The sequence below is a fragment of the Xiphophorus couchianus genome, chromosome 18 (assembly GCF_001444195.1).
Source record: "Xiphophorus couchianus chromosome 18, X_couchianus-1.0, whole genome shotgun sequence".
Taxonomy (NCBI): domain Eukaryota; kingdom Metazoa; phylum Chordata; class Actinopteri; order Cyprinodontiformes; family Poeciliidae; genus Xiphophorus; species Xiphophorus couchianus.
Genome location: NC_040245.1, coordinates 17,695,401 through 17,701,124, shown reverse-complemented (window position 1 = coordinate 17,701,124; position 5,724 = coordinate 17,695,401). Strand labels below are relative to the sequence as shown.

Sequence of the window (5,724 nt, the reverse complement as noted above, 5' to 3'; positions counted from 1 at the left end):
TCTTACTTCTTTTAGTGAATCATAAAAAGGAATAGGTTAAGATGGAATCCAATGAATTTATTTAAACCAAACCTGCTTAGTAGATGTCAATGTGGGAGTTAAAGTGGTGGATGCAGAATGAATGAAGAAAACCAGATAGCGTAAAAGGAATGAAGTGAGTCAGGCTTTTTTTTTTGTTATCTGAGAAAACACAGACGATAGTTCTCCAAGACATGTGAAGTAGTGCAGACCTAAAGGCTCCCAACCAGTTCCCTTCCTCTGCAGTAGATATCAGAACAGGGTGAAGAAGCAACAAGTAAAAAGTCAAGGAGATACAAAGGTATCTTGGAAAGAGAGAACAAGAATTTTATTTTATTTTTCTGATAAAGTCCTTGAAAGGAGACAGAAATGGATCAGACGTACATATAAATGTAAGTGCAAGGAGAAGTAGATGAAATGTCTCAGAATATCATGCAGAAAAGTAATGGATACCAAAAAGAGAAGGAAGGGAGATGAAAATAGAGGAGAAAATGAAGAAGGATGAGGAGGAGGGGCTCATTAAAGAGCTCTAATGACCTGCTGATTGACGAGGGGCCCAAACCATGACCCCTAATTACTGCAGAGCCTGAGAACCAGTCCTGTGCTCTGGAAGTGTGAGGAGGTGGCATCTACATATAAAAACACAGTCAATTGTATCCATGATCAAACATCAGTTTTTAGGGGCACATATTCCTCTTTTTAAACAAAAAGGCTTCGGTTTACGCTCAATGTGAATGTTAACATTTGACACCAACAAGTCAGTTTTTAGTAGGTAAATACATGGGATCTCTGCGCTTTAATGGAAAGGGATATATTGGTTATTAGTCAAAGCATTGATGAAGAAATGTAACTTTTCGCTAGCAATTATTTAATCATTTAGAAAGAATCTTTTCAAATAATTTGTAAGTTATTACCAACAAGCAATAAGACGCTGTGGAAAATGTTTCTAAAAAGCTCAGGTTACTATATAAAGGTGCATTGTTTATGTGCTGTTATGGTAAAGAGATTTAGTTTGACAGAAACCAAATCTCTAGAGATTCTGTAACTAAATCTAAATCTCTCTAGAGATTTAGTTTTGTCTTATATTCATTGGAAAAGTCAACTGATGGATGTAAGATGAAATGCCGACAGCACATTTTCCACACAGAACCTTTTGAATGAGAATGTGTACCTAAAGTTTTGGCACTTACTTTGTCTTGGAAAATAAAAGCTTTCAGTGCATGGTCTAAATATACTCTTATATCCCAATGTGACTTTCTGAATCCACTTGAGTTGTGTGTTTTACTTCAGCAGCTAATTTGCCCTACTCACAGAAGAAGTTTTTTTAGTGATGTAACAATTTACTTTTTTGTTCGAGCCTTGCTCTTTGATCAAATCAAGTTTTGCACAAGATTAGTGACCTCAAAGCAGGAGTAATTTAGATTTTGAGTATTTGTCAAACTATTTGACTACATGCAAAGTGAGATTTACACTTTAAAGTAAAGTTCTCTCTGCACTAATGCAGTTTGGTTCCATTTAATTAAGAGGACATGCCTGGATCAATTTATGTCTGGATTTATTTTTAGACATAGTGGTCTGAATCATAATTACGCTAAAAAATAATGAAATTATGGAAATATCGCAGATGATACAAAGATCACATACAGAACTAAAACAACTGCAGAAGCAGGACCTTAGTTGTTAACAAGGTATTAGAAACAGTGAACACAGAATGAAGAACACCAGATAACCTATATAAGGAATGGAGACAATTGAACTTTTGTGTTATCTGAGAAAACGTAGAAAAAGCAGACTTGTCAGAGTACTACTTCACTCTGACATGTGAAGTAGCACAGAAACATTGTGGGATATAATAAATCACAAGCTAACAAGTAAAAAAAATGTCGTGTATCTCTAAAACATTCATAAACCAGCAATGGACAAAGCATCTCAGTTATTCCTGCTACATATTTTATCTATAAGATGGTGTGACATATTTTTTAAATCAACATGCACTGATGCACTCGGCTTTGCATTTCACACATCTTAATGTCTCTTTCCAACTCATCTTGGCCTTTTGTCTGACAAACATGTGGAGGCAGTGAAGTACAGAAGCGCTGAAACATTTGTAACCAAATGAAGACCAGATGAAGAGGCTATGAGATTCAGTAAAAACATGTGCTCAGATATATAAAGCTGCACACCAGACTTAAGCCTGTGCACATGCTTCATCCGAAGCTGCAACCACAGCTATGTTTCTCTCCGTTTGCTTGTCCACGGTGCTAACACAGCAGGAGGAGCAGCACTACTCCTTCATTACGAGGCTGTAAACTTAAAAAATTTGTTAACATACATAAGTTTTTCCATTGTTTGTGCACATTTCCAGGGAGTATCGAGTGTGATATTGCTTACTTCCCTGTAGGGCTCAAGCGTGCTCAAAGGAGTGTTTCCATTCAGAGAAAGAACTCTGTAATAAAAAAAAAACATTAAACAAAAAGTGTTCCGTTTGAGAAACTCTGGCAATTACAAGAAGCATTTGATAAATAATTACCTAAAAATGGTAAGCCTTTTTCCTCTATAAAATAATAGACAGATTAATGTGAAATAAGACTTGTATGTATGTGAACAATAAGACCAGAACTAATATCTAATCTATTAAAAACATAATGCTTCATATTAAAACAGAGGAAATGAAAAGCTGCATATTTATTTAGAAACTGGTAAAACATTGAGATCTCAAGTTAAAAAAACATTGTGTGGCTATGCGTGTGCTTGCTTTAGCTTGTAACTGATATGAGAAATTTGGCCTTAAGCACATTATGACCTCACTCTTTTCCTGATTTCTCAGCATTCACAGCTTTACACAAGCGTGGATCAAGTGAACAGGAAGGCCAGCGGGCATACACACATACGCAACACAAGCACACACATTCACACACAACAATGTATACACACACGCGCACACACACACACAAATCCATCACATCTTTCAGCTGCTTCAGAGAGCTCCTTTTTCCAAAACTCAGACAAAACCACAGACTAATTTGGGAATACATGTCTGCGGCTGTTGACACATAAACACACACACATTTCCAGAGCAAAAAAAATATACATGCACAGAACTGCAAAAACACATTCCCTAAGTGCTGCCTGATAGCATCTTAAAACAGTTATTACTTGTGGTGTGCGGTGTTGGGATAAGTGCTGAGAAGTGCTGGCTAAAACCTAAAACAAACTTTAGGCAATGAACACAACACACAGGACTGGAAACAACTAAAAGAAGAGAGGAATTAGAGTCTAACACAAAACAATTAAATTAACTGAGGTTTTGACCTTATAAATAGTTTCTTGTTGTCACATGCCTATATGTAGGGTATGTGTGGTTAATGGGCATAATGACCAACACCCAGCCCCAGCCATTTTGATAGAAGCAGCATGTTTTCTAGTAAAAGTTCTGACACATTCTCACTGTTTCAGTCCATTGATAGCTTGTGTTGCTGGTTACCATCCTACTAAAGCTAGGTGAAAAAGGACACTCGCTTAAATATCCAATCACTTCAAATAGAAATGTTTGTACAGTGATATTTCATCTCAAAGACAGAGAATTGATTGCAGTAAACTATTCTATTATACTACTATAGTGAGTACTATAGTTACTAACTATAGTAACCTTAGTTAGTTTTGAGATATAATTACCCAAAAATAATTATTTATAAATAAAGCAAATGAAATAGTGCTTCTCCGGGGTCAGTGTAAGAAATATAAAAGTTAAAGTAAAGAAAAACATTTTGTTGTCCATCCATCCATCCATTTTCTAACACCCTTGTTCCTAGTGGGGTGCGGTTTCCTATCTCCATCTAATGTTCCAGGCAAGAGGCCGTTTCACCCTGGACAGGTCACCCAGTCTGTCGCAGAAACGTTTTGCTGTGTTGTTTATTATTTATTTATATTACTTGAATTTCTCATAGTTGTTAAAATGTATTTTAAAAATCCATATGCCCGAAATACAGTTGTTCTAATGGTTTCTCTCTAGATGTACCAGAGGTAGTACCTCCATTCCTCCTGGTGAGGTCCAGTTAGGGTCAAAAAAAGGGAGGTCACGCCATGAACAGGTCACCCATCCATCACCGATCCTAAAAAGAAAGAAAGACAAAATCTCCAATACTTCCAATATTCATTTTTACAAGTCTCCAACTTGTTTTTATTTGCTACACAAATTATCTTTATTTTTACAACACTTATCAAAGACCTTTGAAATACAAAGTATTTAATATCTTTGAGCATTCAGTAAAAGACACAAAAGAACTCTTGCTATGTAGGTCTGATCAGTTTTATCTTCATGTGGGTAACATTTCGAGAATCATGCTGCATTTCTGTTTGAAACAAAAAGTCTTAATGTGATCAGAGAACAGGATTTGATTTGAAAACTTTTGACTTTAACTTCCATGACTCTTAATCAAAAATTCAGGTTATTATGTATAACAAAACTCAGCTTGGAGCACAGACTGGTAGGGGAACAAAAAGACATGTAAGATAAGTTTTAGCGTGCACTAAAGTCATGTTCAAGTTGCATTTTAGCTGGTAGTTTTTAAATAGGCTCAGAAAAACATAAAATAACAGAAAAAAGAAACAAAAAAAGCAAAGAAAAAGCCAGTGAAGAAGTGGGATCCCTCCCATAATCCATTACCCCCATTTTTTGGCCAAGACAAAGATGGCAGTACAGAATTTCTTTTTTTCCAGTGAATAAAGAACAAGTAGAAGGCCTACTTCTGTCCACTAATCACACTTAATGATTCAAATGGGCCTAAGACATACCTTTGAAATCAAATCCACTTACAAACTCACAAAGAACACACATACACACACGCCACCATACAAGGATACACTTCTGCCAAAAATTGTAGACGCACACACACATACACACGCCTAGTAGCAAACCGATGGGCTGTTGTACACAGTGTGTGACTTGAAAAATGAGGAGAGGAGAGAAGATGTAACTGAAGAAGTGTGAGTTTGCCCTGTGGATGTTTCCGATCCATCAGCAAAACTCTAACTAGCCCTGCAGTTCCAACACTAATTGCTTTTAATGACATCATAGGTAAACGGGGACACACCCACGCACATACATGGATGGATGGAATTATGTTGGGGGAAAATAAGAAATTTTATTTCTAAACATTCACGAGTGGGACATATAGGGACCATAAAACACTAGTTTGTCAAACACTCTGTGGGTTGGTATGCATCACTGAGTTTTCCCAGTATAAACAGTAAAACTGTAGGAACCAGTAGAGCAATTCTGGCCCTGATGAAGTGAAATTTCTTGGATTTCTAGGATTATCAGGAGGTAGGTTGAATTAAATTGTAATTAGGCTTCTAGGCTCTTCTTCAAGTTAAGTCAAGTTTATTTGTATCGCACATTTCAGCAACAAGGAAGTTCAAAGTGCTTTGAACTTCAAGTAATCAATCATGAAACAGCAATAAACATTACATCTTGTCAAATGCCATCATGAAAATCATCACGAAAACATACATCAACAATGTTGATCAATGGCCCAGTTATGAATGAAAAGCAACTCTAGACAGGTGGGTTTTTAGTCTTGATTTAAAGGAACTCATTGTTATAGCTGTTTTGTAGTTTTCTGGAAGTTTGTTCCAGATTAGTGGAGCACAGAAACTGAATGCTGCTTCTCCATGTTTGGTTCTGGTTGGTTCTGGGGATGCAAA

General features: G+C 36.5%; 1 long non-coding RNA gene across 1 annotated transcript; it reads right to left on the bottom strand.

Moving 5' to 3' along the window:
* Positions 1–322: 322 nt before the first annotated feature.
* LOC114161413 (uncharacterized) lies at positions 323–4,132 on the bottom strand. Its single transcript, XR_003599018.1, has 2 exons — positions 4,049–4,132; positions 323–2,464 (listed from the first exon to the last, which is right to left on the bottom strand). It is a non-coding gene; the product is annotated as an uncharacterized LOC114161413 (long non-coding RNA).
* Positions 4,133–5,724: the final 1,592 nt, after the last annotated feature.